The following is a 27,544-nucleotide window of genomic DNA, read 5'->3' on the forward strand; positions in this document are numbered from 1 at the left end:
AGGCTGGTCTCACTTGCAGGTCACATAGTTAAAAAAAATATAGCTGCCTTGAGCTCTGGTAATGTGAGCAGGCTAGTTTGTCTTTAGCAACGGGCTGAAAAAGAGGGAGAGGAAGTAGTCATGGAGGTATTGTGAAGCCAATTTTTTGGCACTAAAATGTTATAGCCATATGTACAAAATTATGTTTGCTAAGAGTACTTGGGAGTTTTAGGCCTTTTGAATGACCATTTAAAATTCTTGTTGTTTTACCAGAAAAAAAAGATGTGCACTTTTGTTGATTTTTTAAAAACCCTTTTATTGACAATACAGTTCTGAAAAAAAATCTGTCTTAAAATGGCACTTTAACTTGGAAATAAAATATCCTTAAATGGAACTCTAAGTTTCTGCTTATTGAATTTTGACCAGGGAATATTTTGTTATATTCTATTTGTTTTTGTACAGTTTAGTATTGAAATACAATTAAATGCATTTTTGCAGAGTTAACAGTATCACGTCTCTGATTGAGTCGTGCACTAAAAATGCATTTAAATAATAAAAAAAGCTTTTTTGTGACAAATGTTTTATGATTAAAATGCGATTAATTAATTTCAAAGCATCTAATTAATTTGATTATTTGTTTTAATCGAGTCCCACCACAAGTTTTTTTTAAAGGCATAAATAATTGTACTCGAAGAAATCTGCCTAGCAACAGGTGGTTGCAAGCCTCATAGTTTTTTTTTTTTATGCTTTCTCAGCAAATTGACCTAATGTACAATTTCATGTAAATTGAATTTGCGTGTTCTTTAATGTACATTACTATTGCCATAAAAAAATATATATATTTTTTAAATATCTATTTTTTTATGACAACAGTAATTTGACTTGACTAGAGAATTTTCTTCTCGTTCAGTTACGACTCCGTTTTTCCCATTCAGTAAAAAAGAAAAATGGACGTTTTTTTCCCCCTTGACATGAAATGTGACTTTTCCTTTTAAATAGCTTTCTTTGAGTTTATAACAGCAATGGCGTGTGAAGGAAATATGAAATTGTTCCAGCCTGGTCTGCTGTCATTGTTTAGTTTGACGCTGTCAGCTGCTTGCTCTTATTCTCTTGGTCAATTGAAAAGAGTTTGGGCACCGCACTCTTTCTTTTGTTGTCCAGGCTCCACTACAGTCAGCCCCCCTCTTTCTTTTCTGCCACCCATCCTCCCACCCTCCCTCCCTCCATTTGATCTATCCAGGGTGACGCCAGTCACCCCGCCCCGTTCAACTCCGTCCACTGCGTTCATTTCATTCCTGCTCCCATTCCGCGCATATTTCGCATCCTTGGAGAGACCCGGCGGCGCATTTTACGCACTCAGCGCGCCCGACTCTCCGTCAAACCAAAACCGAGTGGAGGCTTGCGAGTTGCCGAGGGAGCTTCCGCATGCGTCGGATGCCCCCGTGTGCGCCAAAGTGTGGGAATTTAGCCATAAAGGGGCAAAGAAACCGAGGTAAGTTGTCCAGGAGGCGTCCCCTCCTCCGCGTTTGCTTGGAAACGTTCACCTCCAAGTCCTCACTGACGCCAAAGAACACTTTCGCCGACATTGAGAGGAAGCTAGACGCGACCCCCCCAAAAAAAGCACGTTTGGAAGGTCTACCCGAGAGTATGAACAGTATGAAGTGTTTGTCGTGTGCACCTCGGAGCCGCCGACGCCGCTTTTTTCCCTTCCACTTTGAGTCGGCGATTCCCGGGCTGAAAATGTTGTTTTCTTCCCAAAATGGTCGCCTTCCCGCCGTTCCCTCACAGTTGAGCGATTCGCGTTCGGAGCACGCGGGCAGTTTGCGAAGGCAGCTTGAGCGTCGACGGAGAGACGACTTGTTGCGTCGGCGGCTTTTCGCTTAGCTCCGCAGGCGGGGGGAAGGGAGGGGAGGGAGGCGGGCAGGCCCCGGGCACGACACACGACGCGTTAGACACGAAAAAACGACAGCAAACGCCTCAACTCACTTGCAATCTCTGTTGGAGTGCCGCCTTTGCTGTCACCGAATCAAGACCAAACGTGGAAACGCCAAGAAAGTACACTTTCATACATTTGGCCGTGTCTCATATCTTTCTCATGGTTGCGCTTATAGGCATTATCCTTCAATGTAACCAGACTGTCTTCAGCCATTTGTTTTTTGTTGTTGTTGTCATATCTATGGCAGTTTATGCCAGTATCCTGTCTGTAAGGTTTAAATGCGTATAAGAAATTATATTCATTGTCCAAGTGTGTACCCCACCTCTCTCCCGAAGTCAACGTAATGGGTAGATCATATATATTTTTTTGTTGTTGTTTATTTTGTAGGGAAGATATTTGCATTGTTAAAATAAAAGTTTTCTCGCCTTAGTTGCTCTTGTATGGCTCAACATACAGTTGATGGTAATCCATAGTGAAAGAAGACCAGTATGAGTTTTTTTTGTCGTATACTAGTGATGAAGATGGCAGTATCCAGCGATTGGGATAGTTGACAGATATCTAGAACTTATTATAAAACAACGCTACCAGTCAGTTGCAGCTCACTTTTAATCACGCAGATGTGTGCAAGTGCATTAGGACATTGTTATGTAGTCAGGGATGTTACAATATTGACGTGGTAATGATGGGCATTTGTCCAAATTTTCTTGCTCGACTATGGGCAATTACTTGTGATTAAAAAAATATATATCAATCAAAATAATTCATTATAGATGACAGAAAATACTAAGCTAAGTGTGTTTTTTCCAAACAGACATCTGCATTTCAGCAATTATTCTTTTCTTCATTAAAAAAAAAAATATATCTTAATTAAACAGACCTCTCCCGGTTTGAAGACTGAATCAACAGCGCCTCTGTGTTGGAGCCAATTAGTGCTAGTGTAAATGCAACTGATCAACAATCAATTATACAAGTGACAAAATTTCAAACGACAATCAGTTTGTATGGTCATCCCAATTAAGATGTCCTGTGTACTCAATTTGTGGTATAAGCTTGACTCAAAGGAGTTTGAACATTAACATGAGGCAAACTGTGACCCTTTCATGAGTTCTTAAAATATAAGAAGTTTTTTATTTATTTATTTTTTTATACTTGTCGCACACATTTACACCTATAGTATTACTAGTAAGGTATTTTTTCCATTCTCTGTTCCTTATAACGATACATTTGTTGTGAAAGTACTGTATATCAATTTGTGTGTGTCTGTTATTGTCTTTGCTGTGTCCAGGCTTGGGAGTGTACAAAGCGTTTCAGTCACCCTGGGCAAACAGCCTCCTTTCGTCCCCCCACTTTCCTGCCCTCCTCCTCCACCCCCACCCTCTTCATTCCGTTGACATCTGTTTTGAGTGCTCTGTGCACCTGTAGACTGTGGAAGAGTGTGCATGTGTGTGTGTGTGTGTGTGTGGGTACGAGAAAAGCGAGGACGATAAGGGAGGTGCAGAATGCAAATCCAGGCGTTTGTTCAGGGACTAAGCAACGCAGACCGCCTGACCAACGACCATTTGGTGTGTGTGTTTGTGTTTTGTGTCTGTGTGTGTTTGCCTCTTGCTGTCCCGGCCAGGCAGGTCTATTGTTGCAGCAGCAACAGGCGTCGGTGGATGAGGACGCACCATATGGCCTCTGTGTGCTTTAGTCACAACCGCTGTGTACTTGTGCATGTTTGTGTGTGTGTTCATGTACTAAACCAATGCGGTCTCAGTATGGTGAAGTTGCTTGCTGCAAGCTGCTCCCTTTTGTATCATCTGGCATCTCATTTCTTGACACGAGGACAAAATATGGCATCCAGACTTGAGGCATTTTTTTTCTCTCCAAAACACGTTGAGATAGGCATGGGGTCCCTCTTTGAGTTGAATCAATCAAAATGAGTTCTTCACATTGGCACACATCAACAAGAGAATTAATGCTTGTTTCTAGATAAAAAGGGATCTTGGAGCTCACTGATTTGCTGATTGCATAATTATTATTTGAAACACTAGCCCTAAACCCAAAGCAGTTGTAATTCCAGGATCACAATGGTGTTTTGCTACAACATATAATGAGCTTCTTTATGCAGGTTCCAGGAAGAGACCACTTCTTAAATGTATATACAATCAGTGTGATTACTGATCTACAAGCAGTGTGTGTAAAAAAAAAATAATAATAATTGTACTATACTGTAGATGTATTGAAATTTTGGGAGCAGCAGAGAGCAACAATGTTGAGTGGGTGGGTTGGATCTGAGAGGTTCAGGGGGCAACTGGAGTAGGTGTAGGGGGGAAAGGGAGGGTGGGTTTTGGTATGGGAGTTTGGTAGGCTTTGTTTTGGGGATAGGGGGAACAATGAATATCCTCCTGGGTGGGGTAAGGGGGTGGGTGTACATGGGGGTGGGGGGTTAGTTTGTGGCCCCAGGAGGCTGGCCGTGCCTGTGCGAGCTTGTCTGACTGCCCCGGCACCCTGTTACTGCTCTCCAGTAGACGTCTGTTTTTCTGTCTGTCTCCAATAACCACTAATGAAATTTGAACCACGATGCACCTCTTTAGGGCTTGTTTTGGAGATTTCATGATCGTGATCTCAATGGTAAAATATTTAGGATTGTTATGCAATATGTTTCACAATAGGCATTGGGGATATGTTACATTACATAGTACATACAGTACATATATGTCAGAGTACACTGTAAACACTAAACTACCTTTTTAGTTACATCCAAGCACACACTCAAAGTTTCCAAATTATAAAGAAACACCACACCAAGAGTGTAATAGAACACAATCCAATCCTGGACATTTCTTTCTGAGATTAAACATTTTTTTACAGGCAATGTTAAGTAACACCTTTAAGATAATTTAATGTCATGCAAGTGTAATATTAAAACGTAATACCCAGGGCTCTATTTTCTTGACTGGTGTAAATCTGACACGGCAGGCAACGTAAATGTGTACGGAGACGGGTCAGACCATGTTTTTTTTTTATTTTTCAGATGCGTACAAGCAATTGTATTTCACAGAGGGGGGGGGCATGTCTATGTTACTGTGGGTGCGAACCACCAATCAAAGCGGCACTTCTCATACCCTTTAAATGTGACAAATCTCTCTGCGGAAGAGGACGAAGTGTTACTAGTCTTGGCCGATGTGGCAACAGACAATTTGAGCGGGTACCCTTATTAATACAGAATTAAATGAGTGTATCCCGCCTCTCGCCCAGAGTCAACTGGGATAGGCTCCAGCATGCCCGCGACCCTAGTGCGGATAAGCGGTACAGAAGATAAATGAATGAATGAACGAACATTTGACAGGCCACCGCACATGATCCGCAGACTTCAGAATCTGTCTGCCTTTGTCCCAATCAAATTCACCAATATCACGTTAGACCATCGGTCTACCTACTGCGCCGGACTTAGACCTGGTCCCAGCAGTTATAGGTTTAGATTGATTTTCTGGCACCAAATTGTCACTTAGCTGGGCGCATATCAAAGGACACACCCTCATTGCGCTGAAACAACCAGCTTGTCGCAGACTGGTCTGCCAAATTGGCAAACGCACAGCAAACCTTGCACTTGCATGAAAATCAAGATATGCTAGAAATCGTGGCCCACTGCAGATGCGCCATCTACAAAAATAAAGCCCTTGATGTGAGTGAACGTTGTGGCGGTATACAGCTGCACCATGCTAACAACTTAAAGTGTTGTACTCACTATATTTTGCATAACTGTTGCACTCATAAAATTAGGTAGTAGTGATGCACCAATTATTGAAACCAATCCCGTACCAAGGTATACTGTTGTAAAAAAATAGCAGGATACCATTTTTTTTTTAGTACTGGTAATTTAAATCAAACAAAAAAAAACATGCAACAGCTCTTAATTCATATGGTGTCTTAAAGGCCAGTACCCAAAAAGCCGACAGTCAGCCAATAACTCCCTGTCTTCTGAAGTTGTGTGCGTGCAACTTTGTGGGAGGCGGGAGAATGAAATGGCTTCAAACTGCAGACTAGCTCCTGTCTCCTTCGGACACGTTAGCACGCGTTAGTGGTAGCCACCGGGACGTCCTCAGAGTCCGGAGCTCACGAGGCTATGTGACCAAAGTCAATTTTATATGCGGTGGATTCGCCTGTGCTGTTAGGAAAACTCTGCATCTGATGCACACGAGTCAGTGTTGCCAGCAGGAGATCGATAGCATCGATAGCACAGGTGTGCACCGCACTGAAGCTGGGCTCGGAGCGCTCCAACCTGGGTACAGGTTACACTCCTTGTCGGAGACCACTCCAGAAATCAGGCAGTTCTAGAAGAATAAAAATATCTACCTCAATGCAAAAGGAAAATCACTTATTATCCAACCTAAAGGTCCACTTTTTGAGTGTCGTGGCTCCGTACGCAATGAAAAACACTGGCAGGGCCACTGAGTGGGTGCGCATGTATTGCTGACAATGGGAGAAATCAAATGCAGTCAAATACAAGAATACTACACCCTGAACTGGTCGCCAGCCAATTGGAGGGCACATGTAAACAAACAACCATTCACACTCACACCTATGGTCAATTTACAGTCTTCAATTAACCTACCATGCATGTTTTTGGGATGTGGAAGAAAACCATAGTACCTGGAGAAAACCCACACAGGCACGGGGAGAGCATGCAAATTCCACACAGGTGAGGCCGGGTTTGAACCCGGGTCCTCAGAACTGTGAGGCAGATATGCTAACCAGTCGGTTACCGTGCCGCCTATACATCATAGTATACTGTATATCGATGGACAGTTTTATATACATACAAACATTTGTCATAATATATGTGTATATGATAATGTAGGCATTGATGTAATTATTTTAATGACGGTTAAGAATGGGCTAATTCCATTATTACATTATTTATCATTTTGAATTAATTTTTTTTGTCAGTTTTCATTCCACTACTTTTATTGATGATTTGGATTTTTGGTATCGTTTCAGTACTAGCATCAAGGTACTTTATGCAGGTATAGTATCGAAGTCAACTATTGCAGTTCTATACTAATAGAACTATTACGTAGTAATATGTAATGTTGCCGTGTTATGGAAGGATGTAGTGTACGGTGAACCAGTTTTGGCTGGCTAACATCTGTGTAACAGGAAAGAAGGAATGTGTCTGTACCGTTTGTGTTTGACAATAGGAGACACACGATATTGTAATCATCTGTTAGTCCGCCTGAAGAGCGACATTCCTGTTAGTCTTGATCAACAGGTAGTGTTTACCACCTTGACTCTCATCAGCTAATTTATGTAAATCTTGAAATCTAAATGTTGAAAGACAGTTAACCAAAAGCTAGTTTTAAACATACGCAAATTAAATTCAGAAAAAATTGTGGCAAAAAGAAATTAAAACATTTAAAAAAAAAAAAAAACATTATTTTTCCTTCATGAAAGAAATGTGCCTTAAAGACACTGTACATGAGATACAATGCCTACATGTTTAAACTAGCTACACTTTAACTAGCAATCTCTTTCAGATGTTTTGGATTGTCCAGTATTTCAATGAAGTTCATCAGTTTATGCTTTACTTTCGTTTGTTAATTTCAAGGCAAATTTACAAAACCGCGGCACGGTGGACGACTGGTTAGAGCGTCAGCCTCACAGTTCTGAGGACCCGGGTTCAATCCCCGGCCCCGCCTGTGTGGAGTTTGCATGTTCTCCCCGTGCCTGCGTGGGTTTTCTCCGGGTACTCCGGTTTCCTCCCACATCCCAAAAACATGCATGAATTGGAGACTCTAAATTGCCCGTAGGCATGCCTGTGAGTGTGAATGGTTGTTTGTTCCTATGTGCCCTGCGATTGGCTGGCAACCAGTTCAGGGTGTACCCCGCCTCCTGCCCGATGACAGCTGGGATAGGCTCCAGCACGCCCGCGACCCTAGTGAGGAGAAGCGGCTCAGAAAATGGATGGATGGATTTACAAAACCTTCAGTATTCAGTTGTTTTGCCAACTATATTTTTATCTTAATCTTCATCAGTATTGTCCTGAGTGAGTTGCTTTATTGGTTGTAGCCAGCAGATAAACAGGAGTGACTAACCCTCACTGGGAAGCCTGAATCAACCTCGTTTCCTGAGCCCAGCATGAGGCGTACAGGAAGTGGGGATTTCAGCTCCATCTTGCTTATGTGTTTTCCCGGCTGGCCAAGCTGACATGATGAACCCTACGAGCTGAGAAAGCGCTCACTCTGTTGCCTGATTTCTTCCTAGATTAACCTTTGTTTTCTTGTCGTCAGCGGACCTGGCAGTAACGCCTCAGTCTTTGCTCTGCTGTACTGCTCCAATTGTGTAGCACCTCATCAAAAAGAGAGATCCTCTCTGACACGTGATGACTGCCAAAATATAAAGAACAGATTTTGCCTTTGAATTCTATTCTGTACAGACTCATATTAGCTACTGATAGTGAAGCTGAATTATAACTGGACTGTCCTGTTAGAAGACATTTCACCTCTCATCCGAGCAGGCTTCATCAGTTGATGCAATAAGGCTTAGTTAGGACGCACCAGCCAACTATTTATGCTCCAACTTAGAGGCATGCCCCACCTCACGTTAGGGGTGGGCGATATGGGCAAAATTTAATTTTACGATAACGATAATTTGACGATACCCTTAAAAAAAAAAAAAAAAAAAAAAATAAAAAAAAGTGTAAATCTCTACTTCCTTCCTAGGACATTTATTGATAGACAGCATTTCAGAACAACTTGTTTATTTTGTAAAGTGCTTTATACATTTACTGCAAAATATTGTACAAGAATATTGTATGGCAGTATTTAACAAATAATCTCAAATTTATGTCCAGGCTGTATAGATGAGTATATGTCAATTTAGGTTTGCACAATAGTATTTTAGTTAAGATTTTGTAACAAAACAGATCAAAAACTATTTAAATGTCATCATCTAAATGTAAACCTAATAAAATATTTTAAACCAAATTTTTGTTTGTCTCTACAGCACACACTATCATACAAATGTGGCTAGAATACTGCAGAAAGAAATGCAGTTGATGGCGTTCTTATGTCTTGACAATATTTACCTGCTTTGTCACATGGCACGTCTTTGTTAAATGGCCATTTGTTAAATGGCTTTTCTGAGTGCGTTTTCTTTAGCGGTAGTCGCGCATGTGGAATTGCAAAGTTTTACGTATTCCTCATACTCGAGGTTGGTAGGGTTACTTTAGAAATTTATTCTGATACAGATACCACCTATGATGATGACAATGTGATCTCATGACAACAGATTTTTTTTTTATTCAGGGTGATAAGTTTAACAGCTGGTAATGGTGTTTTTTTTTTTGCCATGGAGTCACATGACTGAATCATGTCCGCTAATTCGACGAATGAGGACTTCCTCCTTTTTCTCTTCCCCCCATGTCGTGCATGTTACGGCTGCGTCAAACAATATATTTGGAACCCAAAGCAAAACAACAGAAGATGCATGTTTACGGACTTTATTCAACAAAGGGAGCACGCTGATGTGAAAAGATGAATATAAACAGAAAGTGACGTGACAGAAGGGTAACGTGAAAACAATCTAGCGGACCGGTACTTAAATAAGGACAATGGACGGAGAGCCACAGGAGGAAAACACTAAAGGAGGAGAACAAACTCTAACCTACACAAGGAAGAGAAACAAGAACAGAAAAACACAGTATTACTTACTAGAAAAACAGCAGACGAACAGAGCTAGTGGCAGGACAGAATGTGCGAGAATGTAACAAAGCTGGCAAGGTAATGGCAACAAGCGAAGTACAATTTCTCAGCGTTTTCCTCCTGCGTCTCCCATGCTTAAATACACTGCTGATGACAAATCACCAGCAGCTGCATTGCGAGAGACTCCGCCCACCGACCTGGACCCAGGCACTGCAACACAACAAAAAGTTCCACACAGGAAACAAGCAAACAAAACAGGATATGACAGTGCATCTTTCCGTTTGGTTTTCTTTTTGAGACTATGAATACTCGATAATGTAAAATTGCACATCGTTGAAGCAACGTTCACAATTATATTAAAGCCGATATATATCGCCCACCCCTATACAACGTATGGAATCAATCTTTTGGAATGCAAAAATGGGGGAGAGCCATTAAGCCGCCTGGCCGAGAGGACATTGTCAGTCCACCAGAGTTGTTGGGTGGAAACTGCTCTATGTTGTTGTGCTTTTTCCACCTTAGTGTATATGGCCTCTCTCACCCCTCTTTCAAAACATGTCTTCCCTGTCCGGCATATATACATTTTTGTCCACAAAAAAGTGCTGTTTCTCTTGGAGGTGCAGCTATACAGCTGAGTCTTGATCTGAGGAGTTTGCCCGTCTGTGTTGTGCCATGCGTCTGCTTAGTGGTTGCTTGGTTGCTAGCAACCACTGTGCAGACGCATGGCACAACACAGACGGGCAAACACAGACCGGCCTTGCTGAAGATAGGAAGGAGACTATCCTTTCTCCACCAGCTAGTTACAATTTGCACAAAGTGTGACCTAGGGCTGCATGATTATGGCCAAAATGATAATCACGGTTATTTTGGTCAATATTGTAATCACGATTTAATCATGATTAATCCTCATGTTAGTCAAAACATCTGTATTTGTATTGCGTTACTTTTGAACAAACAATATGTGAACAGTTTTCGATGCAAAATGAAACTTTGGATAAGAATAAATGATATAAAAAAATAACATTTCCTCCAAAATTTCAAATTTACCAAGTGCTAACTGAATAAATATGCTATTACAGAGTGCAATCACCAAGTGCAGCTCACTATAAACAAGTACAGTTTATACATAAAATGCATTAACATTATTGATTTCTCATTTGGAAATACCTGTCAATATAGTGAATTGTCAAGGACAGGTATGGCTCCATTGTTCTGCTTGACCATAGGTCAGTCGTGGTCACAAATTGCAAAGAAATCAAAAATTGTGATTTCCCTCTATAGTTACTCCCGAAATGTTTCATACAACATGGACAAAGTTTTATATCCTGAAAGCTGAAACAACGAAAGGGATTATCAATCAAACTGAATTTGTAAGCGCTTTTCAAAAAATGCAACACAAGGTGATTTACATTTGATTAAAATATAAATATGAACCCATTTCCATTTTCTTTACCGCTTATCCACACTAGGGTCGCGGGCGTGCTGGAGCCTATCCCAGCTATCTTCGGGCAGGAGGCGGGGTACACCCCAAACCGGTCGCCAGCCAATCGCAGGGCACATAGAAACAAACAACCATTCGCACTCACATTCACACCTACGGGCAATTTAGAGTCCCCAATCAACCTACCATGCATGTTTTTGGGATGTGGGAGAAAACCCACCCAGGCAAAGGGAGAACATGCAAACTCCACACAGGCGGGGCCGGGATTTGAACCCAGGTCCCCAGAACTGTAAGGCATATGTACTAACCAGTCGATCACCGTGCCGGTAAATATTAATCAAACCTGTCAATTAGTAATTACAAAACTATGCCAAAAATTGCATATGGCTATGACTGCAGAGCTGCCAACCTATAGGAATTGACTTCCAGAACAATTTGGCTGAACTTCCATATTTTTTAAATTATGTCAAGAAGATTACCATGGGACAGTTATTTTCAAGCTCCTCAAATTTTGCCATGCAATATCCCCGCTTGAAAGGGATAGAATCGTCTACTCAGAGGTTTCTCTGGAATTCACTCAAATGACCAGACAGCTTTCCTTTTTCTTCCTTTTATTTGTGTGCTGTTTTACGACAAGCCATTAGCCTCTAGCCCAGTGATTTCCAACCCTTATCAAGCCAAGGCTCATATTTTACAATTGAAAAGTCTCACGGCACACCAACAAACAAAATTAAAGTGGACATTAATTATTGTATGTACTTCCTGGCATCTAATAGAAGAACATTTATTTGTTGTCTGTCACTATGCCTCACTGGCATAAATAGATGAACAAAGAAACATTATTTCTTGTAAATAAGTATTTTCTTGAGCAATTAAGTAAAATCTGATAATTTCCCACGGCAGACCCGAAAAACGCTCAAGGCACACTAATGTGCCACGGTAGACTGGTTGGGAATCACTGCTCTAGCCTCTAGGTGAAAAACCTTCAAAATAAAACTCCAATTCCTCCAGAACTTGTTCACCTCAGTCTGCACTGCTTTGAGTCTTTTACAGGGATAAAAGCATTGCAGTCTCCGTTCTGAGTTGCTCGGCCAAGTAAAAGGCTGTTAGGCGTCACATACTGAATGCAATTCTCCCGGCTCTGCATCCTGGCATCAATCGGTCGCTCATTTGGCAGGTTGGCGGCCATATAGAGAATTGTTTGGAACTCACTGAAGCTGAGGGAAAGTTCTCTTCCAAGACTCTGCAGTGCTCTCTTAACAACACACACAGCAGCTTCTGCGGCACCATTCCGGTGTGGGGAATCGGCTCAGTGGATTTTCCATATCCACGTTGTTCCGTTTTTGGCAGCATCATCTTCTAGGGCGGCTTTATCTTAGCTGTCCAGGAATCTGTACATCTCCTCCAACACTGGCTTTGCTCCAATGAAATTGGTGCCTGGATCTGACCAGATTTTCCTTGGATGTCCACAGATTGCAGTAAACCTTTGATAAGTCATCAGGAAACATTCAGTGGATAAGGTGTTGACAAGCTCTCCATGGATGGCTCTGCTGGCCATGCAGCTGAAAACAACTCCCCAGATTTTAAGCGTAACTCTTTTCTTGACATCTTCTCTGACATAATAGGGTCCAAAGAGGTCAACTGTTGTAAACTGGAAGGGTGCAGCAGGTGCAGTTCTTTCAGGAGGAAGAGCACTCATTATTTGTTGGCATCTTTCAGAAGTTGCCTTCCTGAAACACATGCATTGATCAGCGATCCGTTGAACAATTTTTCCTCCCCTAACAATCCACGCCTTCCTTCTCATTTTGAACAAAGTTCCCACCACTCCATCATGACCCTTATCATGAGCTTCACGAGCTAGTAGCACAGATACCCAGGAATCATAGGGCAAGATGGGACACCAATTGTGTCCTTGTCAAAGCTCTGGACCACCACATACCATCATTCCCAGTATCTTGATCTTTGAAGACTACCAGCCGGTCTGTTGTGGTACTTGGAAAAGACTTGCCTGATTGTGCAGCCATAAAAATGTCTCTCAAGGCATCCTCTTGTTCCTTGACTGAAATTACTCCTATTACGGACACTGCCTCCCACTTTGTTTAGGGCTCTTTTTTGTCCAAGAAACCGCTTTGCGGCTCTCCAAACCCAGGCTACCGTCTTAACCAATTTTGACAGAAGGCTGAAGCTCTTGACATCCAAAAGACTGTTAATAGCAGACACTGCTAGAGGTCTTTGTTGTTTTGCATATTTTGATTGTTCTTTTTCCTCTATTTTTCTAAGTGCAGCGTTAAATGTTTTCTTTTGCTGATTTGATTGGCCAACCCCTTACTGGCAAACTCAAGAACTTTGGCCCATTTTTCCACTGCGAGTTCTCTTCCAAGTCTCGGGGCCTGGTTCCTCTTGTAATTATGTCAGCAATGTTTCTTGATCCTGGAATCCACCACTAGTCTTTAACTCTAGTGCCACCTAGAATCTCCCCAATCCTATGAGCAAAAAACGTTTTATATCCATAGCTTTCCCGCTGCACTGCACCAAGAACTGTTTGACTATCCACGAGATGGTACCACTGCTCCACTTGGATTTGGCTGTGCAGTTCAAAGTACTTTTTTAAGCGTGAGGCAAACACCTTCACACACATTTCTGCTTTAATGGCATCACCTTTGTGGTCCAAGGGAGGGAGTTTGGCCTTGGCTTCGACCAGCCTAATATCTAAGCCTTGATCTGAATCCCATTTCAGATATAGCACAGCTCCATAAGCTTGCTCTCTTCCATCGGTAAAGGTGATTGCTTAGGGCTTACTTTTGCAACACGGCGGAGTTAGCGCTCTTGTGAATAAATTTTTTCCAAGATGGACATATTCCTCAAAGAGCTTAATTGCATCCTCTCTGAGACAATCTGAAAGTGCCATGTCCCATGACTCCTGGTTCGACTCTTTGCCTCCTGAAAAGCTCTCCGTACCAAAATGGCCCCTTTTTGCTTAGCAGGAGTCACCAGGCCGATCGGGTCATAAAGTCCTGACACCTGGCTGAGAAGTTATCTCCTTGTCGGCTCTGATTTGCTCAACCAGGAGATCTTGGCCTAGTCGCATATGCTTCCTTCTTTTTGAGAAGTTGATGCCAATCATGATATGGAGCTTGTCCTCTTCTACGATGTATCCAAGACCAAGTGCTTTGTTGTCATCCTCACGCATTTGGTTGGGTAAAACCATGATTTTTCCCTCCATCCTCCCCAGCTTTGTACTGAGCTCCTTCCTCCCAATTTGACCAGACAGGAAGGACCCATGGCTTGAGCTCAAAACCCCCAGCTCTCAGGATTCGTTCCACATTTGGTTTAATGGTTTTCAGCTGGTTGAGAATGTTGTAGGACGTGAGAATGTCATCAACATAGCTATCAATATGGAGTACGCGTTGCTCCTCTTTGAGGTGGGTGAAAACAGGCAGATTAGCAATTTCTCGCATTGCCAGCTGCACAATGCAACCAGCTGGTTTATCTCCAATGTTCACTCTCGTAATCGCATACATTCCAAGCTCCTCTTCTTCTGAGTCTCTCGATTGGGGATTAGGAGCACTGAGGTGACTAACGTACCAGACTGGTCCCTTCCAGTTGGCAATCGAGTCTTTGGAAAGTTTCAATGCAACCTTTCAATCAATCATGTTATGAACTTGTGCTTTGTGGGCACTTTTCCAGTCAGGCTGCTTGGCTAGCCGCTTCTCTGTTCAGAAGAATGTGGCTTCCACAGCTCCTCTGTTGATTGGCGGGGATGTCGGGTCTTCCAGCCAAGGATATCTTACGTGCCACTGTGGTTTTTTTGCTATGGTCGTTCCCTTTGACATAGGTTAGACCTTCTCTTACCACCTGGAGCGCTCTCAAAAGTCATCTCCTGGCCACCCGGCTGACAATTCCCACATCGACAACCACCACATCTAGGCTCACATGCAGCCCCAATAGTTTCCCACTTCCACCAATCCAAGAAATCCCGGTTGGTGGTTGCTGTACTTACCTCAACATGTGTATTTGGAGGAAGCTGTCTTTGGACATTGCTGCAAATCTCCTCATATTTTGAAGCAGCTGCTCTCATTGATCTTGCAAAATGTGTTTTAGACCTGTGGGCACAATGAGATTCTTAAAAAGCCCAGGATGTGAGCTTCCAACCGTTTTTCGAAGAGGACCATCCCACAGCACAAGATCTCCAACAGCTGACCTTCTCTATGGCTTATGAGCAAATTAATTTCTCTTGGCCTTTTGAGTTCATCTACTCCTGGAAAGAATTCCCGCAGCTGTTTTGGAGTCACATGTCTGTGAACATCTGCAATCTTGTCCAACCCATAACCAATCAACTCGTATGATCTGAGCGTGCCTTTTGAAGTATTAATTCGGATGCTTAGAAGGTATCACCTCGTCTCAATGTGGAACTTCATTCCTCCAACTCCATGCACGACGAGTAATTTCCTCACTTCTGAGGTTTAGTTTGTTTGCAGTTTTATGGGAAATGTAGTTGGTGCCAAAGGCCAAGTCAATTAATCTTCCAACTTTTCCCCCAGCATTTGCAGTTACATTGAGAAGCATCATAATTACTGGAAGCCCCTTTCCTCTATGAAGTTAGCCTTTCTGGAAACTAATTGGATGGTCCAGAGCTCCAACTTCATTAAAGTGAAGCTGGATGTCTTTCTGCTCATCTGGAGGGACCCAGCTTTTCCATTGACTATAGAACTCTTTGGAAGTCTTTTCGAGTTCTTGCATGTGGCTGAGTATGAAGTCACAGGCCTCCTGGTTGCCATTTGGTTTTGTAGCAGCCGCACATTCACACGTAGCCTCTAACGCTTTCATTGCTGTGTATACTTCACTTTTTGCAAAATTAGCCCAGAGAGAATCCTGGATCAGACTATTGACCTTCTTTAGCTTTGACTCACACTCACTTGCAGTCTTGGTTATGTCAGCTTTTTGCTGCTCAGTCAACTCAGCTTCCAGCTGCGCCTCCAACGTTTGCAATGAGCTCAGCCTCCATGTCATTGTTTGCATCCATAACTTTACTGGCCTCCATTTTTAGTTTGCCAAAATTATCCTTTATACATGTGCGAACATTGAAAATATTAATGTTTGCATTGAGTTATGAAAAGCTAAAATCCACACTACTTTGACATTAATTTACCCTGAGATTCCACAATAAATATTTAGTTCATGATTTCTCAAAGGACAAGATCAAATTAAAACCACACATATTTTACACATAATAATATCACCACAATTCAATAAATCAAAGACGTTCAGCAATTAGCCCATCCATCCATCCATCCATTTTCTACCGCTTATCTGAGGTGGGGTCACAGGGGCAGTATCTTTAGCAGGGACGCCCAGACTTCCCTCTTCCCAGCCACTTCATCCAGCTCTTCCGGGGAGATCCCGAGCCGTTCCCAGGCCAGCCGAAGGATGTAGTCTCTCCAACGTGTCCTGGGTCGTCCCCGGGGTCTCCTCCCGATGGGGCGTGCCCGGTACACCTCACCGTGAAGGCGTCCGGGAGGCATCCAAATCAGATGCCCCTCTGGCTCCTCTCGATGTGGAAGAGCAGCGGCTCTACTCTGAGATCCTCCCGGATGACCGAGGTTCTCACCCTATCTCTAAGGGAGAGCCCGGACACCCTGCGGAGGAAACTTATTTCGGTCACTTGTATCCGGGATCTCGTTCTTTCGGTCACGACCCACAGCTCGTGACCATAGGTGAGGGTAGGAACTTAGATCGACCGGTAAATTGAGAGCATCGCCTTTCGGCTTAGCTCCTTCTTTACCACAACAGACCGATACAAAGTCCGCATCACTGCAGACGCTGCACCGATCCGCCTGTCAATCTCCCGTTCCATTCTTCCCTCACTCGTGAACAAGACCCCAAGATACTTGAACTCCTCCACTTGGGGCAGGATCTCATCCCCGACCTGGAGAGGGCACGCAACCCTTTTCCGACTGAGGACCATGGTCTCAGATTTGGAGGTGCTGATTCTCATCCCAGCCACTTCACACTCAGCTGCGAACTGCTCCGGTGAGAGTTGGAGATCACGGCTTGATGAAGCCAACAGAATCACATCATCTGCAAAAAGCAGAGATGCAATACTGAGGCCACCAAATCGGACGCCCTCTACGCCTTGGCTGCGCCTAGAAATTCTGTCCAAAAAAGTTATGAACAGAATCGGTGACAAAGGGCAGCCTTGGCGGAGTCCAACCCACACCGGAAACGAGTCCGACTTACTGCCGGATATGCAGACCAAACTCTGACTCCAGTCGTACAGGGACCGAACAGCCCGTATCAGGGGGTTCGGTACCCCATACTCCCGAAGCACCCCCCACATGACCCCCCGAGGGACACGGTCGAACGCCTTCTCCAAGTCCACAAAACACATGTAGACTGGTTGGGCAAACTCCCATGCACCCTCGAGGACCCTGCCAAGGGTGCAGAGCTGGTCCACTGTTCCATGGCCAGGACGAAAACCACACTGCTCCTCTGAATCTGAGATTCGACTTCCTAACGGACCCTCCTCTCCAGAACCCTTGAAGAGACCTTACCAGCGAGGCTGAGGAGTGTGATCCCCCTTTAGTTGGAACACACCTTCTTAAAAAGGGGGACCACCACCACAGTCTGCCAATCCAAAGGCACTGTCCCTGATGTCTACGCGATGTTGCAGAGGCGTGTTAACCAGAACAGCCCTACAACATCCAGAGCCTTGAGAAACTCCTGGCGAATCTCATCCACCCCCGGGACCTTGCCACTGAGGAGGCCTCAACCCCAGAGATAGGAGAGGCCGCCTCAGAGAACCCAGACTCTGCTCCCTCATGGGAAGGCGTGTTGGTGGAATTGAGGAGGTCTTCGAAGTTTTCTCCCCACCGGCTCACAACGTCCCGACTCGAGGTCAGCAGCGCCCCATCTCCACTATACACAGTGTTGATGGTGCACTGCTTCCCCCTCCTGAGACGCCGGATGGTGGACCAGAATTTCCTCGAAGCCCTCCGGAAGTCTTTCTCCACGGCCTCACCGAACTCCTCCCATACCCGAGTTTTTACTTCAGCGACCACCAAAGCTGCATTCCGCTTGGCCAGCTGGTACCCATCAGCTGCCTCAGGAGTCCCACAGGCCAAAAAGTCCCGATCGGACTCCTTCTTCAACTTGACGGCATCCGTCACTGTTGGTATCCACCAACGGGTTCGGGGATTGACGCCACGACAGGCACCGACCACCTTACCGCCAAAGCTCCGGTCGGCCGCCTCAGCAATGGAGGCGCGGAACATGGTCCACTCGAACTTGATGTCCCCCTGCCTCCCCCGGAACATGAGCAAAGTTCTATCGGAGGTGGGAGTTGAAGATCCTTCTGACAGAGGATTACGCCAGACGTTCCCAGCAGACCCTCACAATACGTTTGGGCCTGCCACATCGGACCGGCATCTTCCCCCATCATCGGAGCAAACTCACCACCAGGTGGTGATCAGTTGACAGCTCCGCCCCTCTCTTCACCCGAGTGTCCAAGACATGCGGCCGCAAGTCCGATGAAACGACCACAAAGTTGATCATCGAACTGCGACCTAGGGTGTCCTGGTGCCAAGTGCACGTGTGGACACCCTTATGCTTGAACATGGTATTCGTTATGGAGAAGCCGTGATGAGCACAGAAGTCCAATAACAGAACACCGCTTGGGTTCTGATTGGGGGGGCCGTTCCACCCAATCACGCCCTTCCAGGTCTCACTGTCATTGCCCACGTGAGCATTGAAGTCCCCCAGCAGAACGATGGAGTCCCCAGCGGGAGCGCTCTCCAGCACTCCCTCCAAGGACTCCAAAAAGGGTGGGTACTCTGAACTTCTGTTTGGTGCATAGGCACAAACAACAGTCAGGACCCGTCCCCCCACCCCAAGGCGGAGGGAGGCTACCCCTCTGTACCGCAACGTACAGGCGCCGAGTCGGGGAGCAATAAGTATACCCACACCTGCTCGGCACCTATCAGCATGGGTAACTCCAGAGTGGAAGACAGTTCAACCCCTCTCGAGAGAACTGGTACCAGAGCCCAAGCTGTGCGTGGAGGCGAGCCTGACTATATGTAGTCGGAACTTCTCAACCTCACACACCAGCTCGGGCTCCTTCCCTGCCAGAGAGGTGAGATTCCACGTCCCTAGAGCCAGCTTCTGTAGCCGGGGATCGGATCGCCAAGGTCCCCGCCTTCGGCCACCGCCCAGCTCGCACTGCACCCGACCCCTATGGCCCCTCCCACACGTGGTGAGCCCATGGGAAGGGGGAACCACATTACCCTTTTCAGCTGTGCCCGGCCGGGCCCCATGGGTGCAGGCCATTTTAATCAAAGATGACCAGTTTTTCTTAAAGTTATCCATTTGGTTATTACGTTTAGCAGAGATATTTTCTAGTTTTATATACTCTATGACAAGATTTTGGCAGGCTAATGGATGCCTCCTTCAGCGGAGATACCGGTGCAGGGCTCCAAACTACAACTGCGTACATGCCCAAATGCACATTAAGTCCAAATGGCGTCGGCCATAAACAAAGCCTCAAAATTGTGAAATGTTTTAAGTGAATGCGCGACACGGTGGACGACTGTGAGGATAATATTATAATATTATAATATAATATTTGCATTTCAGGCTCCAAAATGCTGTTCTTGTGTAAATTAATAGCAAAAACAACGCCATTTCTTTTTCCTAATTTTCAGTTAAAAATGTGGAAGGCCCACAGTTGAGTAGCTTTTCTCAAAGATTCATATTTAAAAACAAATCCCATGCCTGGGGCTGCCTGTCTTATCAGTGTGAAAGGTCATGTTTAGGGTTGAGCTGTGGGTGTTGTTTAGTGCTTCTGGGAAGCTAAGCACCAGAAAGTATCCGAAGCTGAGCAATCACTTGTTGGCTGAGAATCACGTTTTCAAATTGTTTGACGTTTTTTAGCAAAATGCAGTTGATCTGCTTAGTTTAAATTACAATCGTTATCCTTGCATAGCTTCTCAACATTGGCTACCAAGAAAATTTTCTTATTTCTGAGAGCAGAGATTCGGTGTTCCACAAAATGGAAAAAACAAGAAAAGTAATGTCAATTAGCAATTAGTACGAATACATTAATTACTTGATGAATTCTGGACACAAATAAGGAACTATATCTGGTTTTATCTCAGTTGGTAATCATTCTGTATAACCAGTACTCATGCATGTACTGTATGTGTTTTGCAAAATATTAATGTGGGCTTGTAATGGATCTTCAATAAGTGTAATAGTGTAAAATAAGTATCTGTTTTTCCAGATGTTGTCATTTGTTTTTTTTGTTTTTTGTTTGAGTCTTGTTTGGTAACATCTAGGTATCCCAGAAGGTTCTTATTGGTATTAAAATGAAAAATGTTGTACTGCTCCATGCCCTCAGCTATGGATTGGGGGAAAAAACTGCCAAAACCCACAATATCCTTGTGTGGGTGTCACCTTTTAGTTTTGTGCTAGCTCATTTTAAATATACACGTTTGATTAACGCTGATGATCATGTTTGTCATCTTGCTCTTCTGTTCTTTTTTTATACTGCTTTGAGAGAAAGGAACAGGAAATAACCAGATTTGATAAAAACCTTTAAGGTTTCCTAATTAAGTCACTGATGGTGTAGTGGTACACTCGGCTAACTTTGGTGCAGGCAGCGTGGGTTCAGTTCCCACTCAGTGACGGTGTGAATGTGAGTGCGAATGGTTGTCCGTGTCTATATGTGCCCTGCGACTGACTGGCGACCAGTTCAGGGTGTAGTTCGCCTTTCGCCCGAAGTCAGCTGGGATAGGCTCCAGCGTCCCGCGACCCTAACCAGGATAAGCGGTGTTGAAAATGGATGGATGGATGGAAAGGTTTTCTAATTAGCCACGGGACATACTCTTCCACACGCTACCATGTTTTCAGGATTTACAGCAGCCTCGCCCTATGCCTCCTAATCTGCATCTGTCTAAATAAAAATGCAATAACCAAGATATAATGGACAATATGTGCGTGCGTGTGTGGGTTTGTGTTCATATGTGTTTGTGGTTAGGTGAATACAAATATTAGATAGAAGAGGATCTAATTGTAGTGGATGGATGGACTATAGATTTACTGTTGCATTTAGGCAGCTATAAAATATTCCTACATGAGTATGGACACACACACACCAATGTCTTTCTTGGCAATACTCCTAAATTCACACTTATTAAATGTGGCTGGTATACCTCCGCTGGCCTCTTTAATCTTGTGACAGATACTGTATTGTTTTGTGTCGTTGTATGTGTGTGAGTACGAGATGTGTTCACCCCCACTCTATCCAAAGGAAAAGGCAAGATATTGATTCGCTGACTCAGTAAAAAAGTAGATGTTGACAAGAGAAAAGAGTTAAACCTTCCCATCACATTTCACACGAAGTAAGCCAATCATTGTATCGGTGTGCAGTTGGGGACCATGCTAAGGAAGACGTGTATAATGATTGTGCTATGAATCAAAGCCGCCTCACCATGATAAAAACAAGGGTCTCACTTGTAGAATTAGGATAGTATTAGCATAGAAGAAATAATTGTTTACTTGTTTTTTTCCCCACTAATGCCCACTGCTTCTGAAAACATCAGTTCTAAATAAGGAATTAACAAAACATTATTTTTTTTTTTTATGAGCAAATAAAAAAGCTATATAGGCTATATACAGCATAAGACCTTTGACAGGATTTTGTGGAATTTTTGTCCATTCACCCAGATGCATGCACATTTGTGAGGTCAGAGCTCTTGGATGTTGGAGTAGAGGGCCAGGCTTTTTTCTTCTTTTTTTTTTTTGTCCTGTTCCGCTTTCAGGTCAAGCAGAATGGAAAATCTGTATCCCTTTCATGGCGGAACAGTTTTACTGTGTCACAGTGGAGTTTTTAAGCTTCCATGTGGTATTGTCGGTACCCCCCTACCCACCCTTGAGGTCTTGCACGCTGCCAGAACTAAGACAAGAACGTGTAAAATCCTCTCGGACCCTCCACATCCCGGTCGCGAGCTCTTCCAGCTCCTTCCCTCAGGTAGGCGCTACCGATCAATGCAAACTAGAACTAGCAGACAGCTTCTTCCCTCTTGCGATCAACTTCTTAAACACCTAACCTACAATTCCATTACAACATGCTGGCAATTTTTTGTCTTGAGTTCGTTGTCACATTTCTGTGGGGCCAATTATATATTACTCGTGCACTCACTGTAGTAGTCTCGCCACGCTGCGCTATTTGCATATCTGTTGTTGACCAATACTGGCCACTCATGCCAGAGTAGCATCTGCTCCATTTGCACACTGACTGAGGAGTATATGCAACATTTGCACAATCAACATTGTCCCATATTATCGCACTACTCGCTTGAAGTCTCGGGGCCCTTTGCACAATGGTCATTGCACCGGACTATTGCAATATCAGTCTTTCGAACTGCTCTAAGTGCTAGAGGACTGTGCATCTTTTTGCACAATTGTCAAAAAAAATAAAATAAAATGTACCGGCATGACCAGATAACTAGCAACCCTTTATTGCTCAGTGACTGGTTTTGGCAATGTCTTTATGTCTCAAAAGTGTTCTCTGTCAATTGACTCTCTGTTGTTGTACTGGAGCGGCTCCAACTACCGGAGACAAATTCCTTGTGTGTTTTTTGGACATACTTGCCAAAAAAAGATGATTCTGATTCTGATCTGATTATAATTGAGGTTCAATGAGAATCAGACTTGATGAGTCGAACAGAACAAAGTTTCTAGAAGGGAGAGAGAACCAAAGACAAAAGACAAAGCACTAATTGTAAACAGGACGAGAGAAGTAAATCTTTACATTGTCTCCAACAATGAAACATTAAATATGAGTGTTGCATGGGGCTGTAGTGCTACACCCTGTGAGGGAAGGACAGGACAAGATAGAATAGGACAAGGACAGGAGAAGAAGCATGCAGGACAAGGGTCGTGAACCCGACTGTACAACTGAAGTGTGGTGGCATTAATTATGTGAATTATAAAAGTCTACAGAACGAGAGTATTAGTGAGGGGATACACAAGCGATTTGCATATTCACGAGTTATTCGTCGCAGTAAGTGCGGGACCCCACACCAAGTGAAAGAGTCCTAGGGGTGTGTGTCTGTGGATACATGCAAGTGAATTGATACCGTTTTACATGCAAAAAGACTGACAGAAGTGTCCTGTAATTGCTGTGGCTGCACCGCGGAGACTGAGGATCCCACCCAATCAATAGAGGGGCGGGATAAGGCCCAGGGGTCTACCCGAGAGCAGCCCGTCGGACGGAACACGTCCCACACCGAGGGAACCAGGGTGGTCCGCCGGCCCCACCGAGGCGCCCCAACAACCGGCCATCCAGTGGGGGCCCCAGGGACCCAATGCAACCCCTCCAGCCAAATCCCCCACCCCACCCACCGCCCCACATGCCCCTCCAACCCCAGGAGAGCAAAACGCTCCCCAACCCGCAGGGCCCGCAATGCAGCCAGTCCCCACCCAGCCCGAGAGCGGGAGAGTGTCCCTTGTTTGTTGGAAAGGAGGGCAAATAGGGCCACCCGACAAGGGAACAATAATGGGGGGAACCAAGGAGCAGCCATGAAATGTCAGCCCCAACACCAAGCAGTCATCCAGCCCAGGAGCACCGCCATGCAAGTAAGTGAGACCCACCTCCCCCCCTGTTACTATGACTGCCAGGTCCCCGACTGGCAGTCATTGGCCCTACCCCGTGTATCAGTGCCCCCCAAGTGGTGTGTTGCATTAAAATCTGGAGAGGTCAGTGAGCCGAGGGGGTGGGGGAAGGGCTGCCAGGCACTACTGCCAAACAGCCAAACAACCCCCTCCCGCCCCACCCACGACCCACCGCCCCCCCAGAGATAGGTGTGTGTGGTGCATTAAAACATGGGGAGTGTGTGTGATACATTTAAAATCCAGGGAGGCAGGCAGGGCGGAGGGGCAGTGCGCACGGACCGGGAAACAGCACAGGCGTGCTGAAACCCGATCCGACACCCACACCCTCCCGATCCCATACCAGTCCACCAGGAACCCTTTAATATGTGTATGTGCCCAGATGTGTTTAGTGAGAAAAATATATACAGTCCTACAATTTACGAATGAGTTCCGTTCCTACGCTGGCGACGTAACCCAAATTTCCGCGGAAGTCGGATTTCACCGTTAAAGTCGAAACTTACGTCAAAATACTTCTGTTACGGGTATTGTCCCACGTGATTGTGACAGGAAGCTCAGTGTGTGTGGGCATGTGCGTCGATGCGTGAGTGAGACGGGACTGTGAAGGAGGAAGGAGTGCTCGCAGGTGCGAGTGTGTACAGTGGCAAGTGAAGTGACGGCGACTTGCGGAGGACCCGTTGAATGTGCAGAGGAGCTAATAAAGCCATTAAAGCAGCAAATCGGTGCTTCGTGCCTTCATTGTTGCCGCCACCCAGCTCAGCTGTGCAACGAGAGAAGGGTGTTAACCCCGAGGAGGACAACCTCGGCACTGGAGAAGGCGTCTCCCCTGCGTCTCCCGACCACGGTCAGGTGACCGTAGCAGGAAAGGTTAAGACTTCGTATAAAGAAACTAAAATACATTAAAATAAAAAAAATAAGATACTGTACTTACCATTACTGATGAATAAAGTGTGAATAAAGGAGGGCGAAAAAGGCAAAGATACTCCCGGCGCACAAACACAGACAAGCACTATGCACTAGCTAAGCAGAAACACTATGGTGCTGGGGACAAAATGGCGGACGAGGCACGGGCATCGTAAAGTCGAAACGTCGTAGGTCGAGTACGTCGTACCTCGTGGACTTCCTGTACAGTGAATGGTGTGAGTGTGTGCTAAGTGAGTGATTAAGAGGCATGGCTCCCGCAGGTCGGGCCCATTAGGGCGGACAACCACAGACGAAGAGGGCAATCCCTCCCAGACCCGAAGCCCCCCCCCCCCCCCCCCCCCCCCCACACACACACACACACCCCCGCCAGCACCCACTACCCGCCCCTGAGCGTGGGAAGTGGAACCCTCGCCAAACCAGCCAGGGAAAAGAACCCCAAAACAGGCCCCACAGCCTGCAAGGACCTGCCCGGCTCCCCCACGGGAAGAGGAAGAGGCGACCACAGCGGGACGCAAGGAACAGAGAGAAGAGGAGGAAGCAGGCCCGAGGAGCGACAGGGGGGCCCCACCGCCCCCACCAGCAGCCAGCACATCTGCCTCACAGTTCTGGGGACCGGGTTTCAAATCCCGGCTCCGCCTGTGTGGTGTTTGCATGTTCTCTCCGTGCCTGGGTGGGTTTTCTCCGGGCACTCCGGTTTCCTCCCACATCCCAAAAATATGTGTGGTAGGTTGATTGAAGACTCGAAATAGGTGCGATTGTAAGTGCGAATGGTTGTTTGTTTCTATGTGCCCTTCCATTGGCTGGCGACCGGTTCAGGGTGTACCCCGCTTCCCGCCCGTAGATAGCTGGGATAGGCTCCAGCAGCCCGCGATCCTAGTGAGGGTAAGCGGTAAAGAAAATGGATGGATGTATGATATATCGTTCTCAAGTTAAGTACTGGTAGGGTCCATCATCTGACTTCTTAATTAATCATCAATTGAATTATCAGTTAAGCGAAGGTAAAACAACATTTGAGAATAATAGAAACCGTTCCATGTTGACTGTCCCTCAAAAGCCCGTTTATGTATTTATCAGTTGGCCCTTTCATGTGTGCGCTGGTGATGTTACTCTCCTCCACTTTGACTTTTCAAGGATACGTGTCCTCACATGACGCTGTGTTCAGTTCACACTCCATCAAAGGGGGGAGTGTTGTAAGATGGCACAACCACCACATTTTGTTGTGTCTATGGCTGGTTGATTTAGCTCTTTTAAGAACGTCAGCACGGCTGCTGTTTATGACCTATGACAAGAGGTGTGTGAATTGCAATTAGCCTCATTTGACCAAAGTCCTCACAGTCCACTACTGAACTCTGTTCCCTTTTAAAGGTTTGCCTGCAACAAACTGTATGTTTTGGGCATTTTTCCTTTTTTTTTTTTTTTTTTTTACATGAACAGTGTTTTGGAACCTGAAAATGCTAACGTTTGGAAATGGTTCTTGAATTGGGAGGTTTTGGAAATGAACGTTTTAAAAACGTCACGTGAAAATGGAGGAACATTAAAGATAGATAGATACAGTAGTTAGACCGACAGATTATGTTTCTATAAGGGAAAATCAATATGTTTACTGATTAAACTAATCACTAAACTAAAACTACATTTAAAAACTAAACACTAGAGGTGTAATGATTCGTTTTAGCAACAATTCGATACATATCACGATTTGTTGTTGTTGATTTTATTCAAGCATGATATTCTCTCATTTCGAAAATATGATCTGAGACGACTCAGTAGCTGGAAATCGATTCAGTAATTATTGAGCCGAAAGTTTAGCCAGTGTAAAGGCTTCTTTCTACTCGCCCGGGTGGCGACTGCGATGACGTCTCTGCGGCTATCCTGCGTGCAGTTTGCCTTTATACTCGAGCACAACCCATGCTCGCTTTTTTGAAAATGTGCTGCAGTTGTCCTCCAAGTGGGGGGTGTCGCTGCGGCTGGTATTTGCTCGGACACCACAGGGTGGAGTTTCCTCTGCATTTTATGCAATTCCGGTAGCCATTTTTACTTTTCGTAACAAGGAACAAAGCAAAAAAGTGGCGACCGTGGAACAGTGCCTGCTAGAACAAATGGACCTAGATGACTAGGTGATGCGTTTAATTATATTGCAAAATTGATCAAGAAGGCGGCGGCATAGGTGGTATGTTCGGCCACTAAATGAAAGTCGGGATGGCGGTATTGAGGAACAAAGGTGAAAGCCGAGTACGTCATCACCGCATGTGATTAAAACGGACCAATCAGGAGAGATGATCTCCACGGCATTCTGCGCGCGGTGACAATTTGTGCCATGTGCGTGTCAAGTGTCGGTCACGTGATGCACGTGATTTTCCTGCTGTACTTGTACTGCTTTGCAATAAAACAAAGGGGAAAACAGCAACTTATTATTATTCATATTCTTCAAGCTACAGTTGTGCTGGTTCGGACAGTTTTTTCCTCAAAAAGATATGTATTTGGTGTTAGAATTATGACAGGGGGTACTTGGAAAAACGTCTCCACTGTAAGGAGTCCCTGGCTCGACCCAGAATCCTTGTTCTAAACAGTCCAATACTAATACTTTCAGCAAAGCAAAGCAAATGTATTGATATAGCGCATGTCATACACAAACTAACTCAATGTGCTTTACATGATTAAAAACATTTAAAAACAAAGAAAAAACTAAAAGTACAATTAAAACAGTGTAAAGTGCAAGAAATATCATTTAAAAGTGGAAATGCTCTAAAAAGCATGAGAAAAAAGAAGAGTTTTTAACCTGGACTTAAAAACATTAACACTTGGGGCTGACATCACTTCTGTTGGCAACTTATTCAATTTGTGTGCAGCAGAATAGCTAAATGCTCCTTCACCATGTTTGCTTTGGACTCTATGCTCCACTGTTAGACCTGA

At 44.8% G+C, this 27,544-nt stretch overlaps 1 protein-coding gene across 2 annotated transcripts in view; it reads left to right on the forward strand.

Annotated features, from left to right (window-relative positions):
• Nucleotides 1-1,248: 1,248 nt before the first annotated feature.
• Nucleotides 1,249-27,544, forward strand: part of LOC133477769 (transcriptional enhancer factor TEF-1-like) — a 70,401-nt gene continuing 44,105 nt past the window's right edge. For both annotated transcript variants that reach the window (XM_061772893.1, XM_061772894.1), the window contains exon 1: nucleotides 1,249-1,471. The gene's annotated coding sequence lies outside the window, so the exon portion shown is untranslated. The remainder of the gene's footprint in view (nucleotides 1,472-27,544) is intronic.

Source organism: Phyllopteryx taeniolatus, chromosome 5 (genome assembly GCF_024500385.1).
Source record: "Phyllopteryx taeniolatus isolate TA_2022b chromosome 5, UOR_Ptae_1.2, whole genome shotgun sequence".
NCBI classification, from domain to species: Eukaryota; Metazoa; Chordata; class Actinopteri; order Syngnathiformes; family Syngnathidae; genus Phyllopteryx; species Phyllopteryx taeniolatus.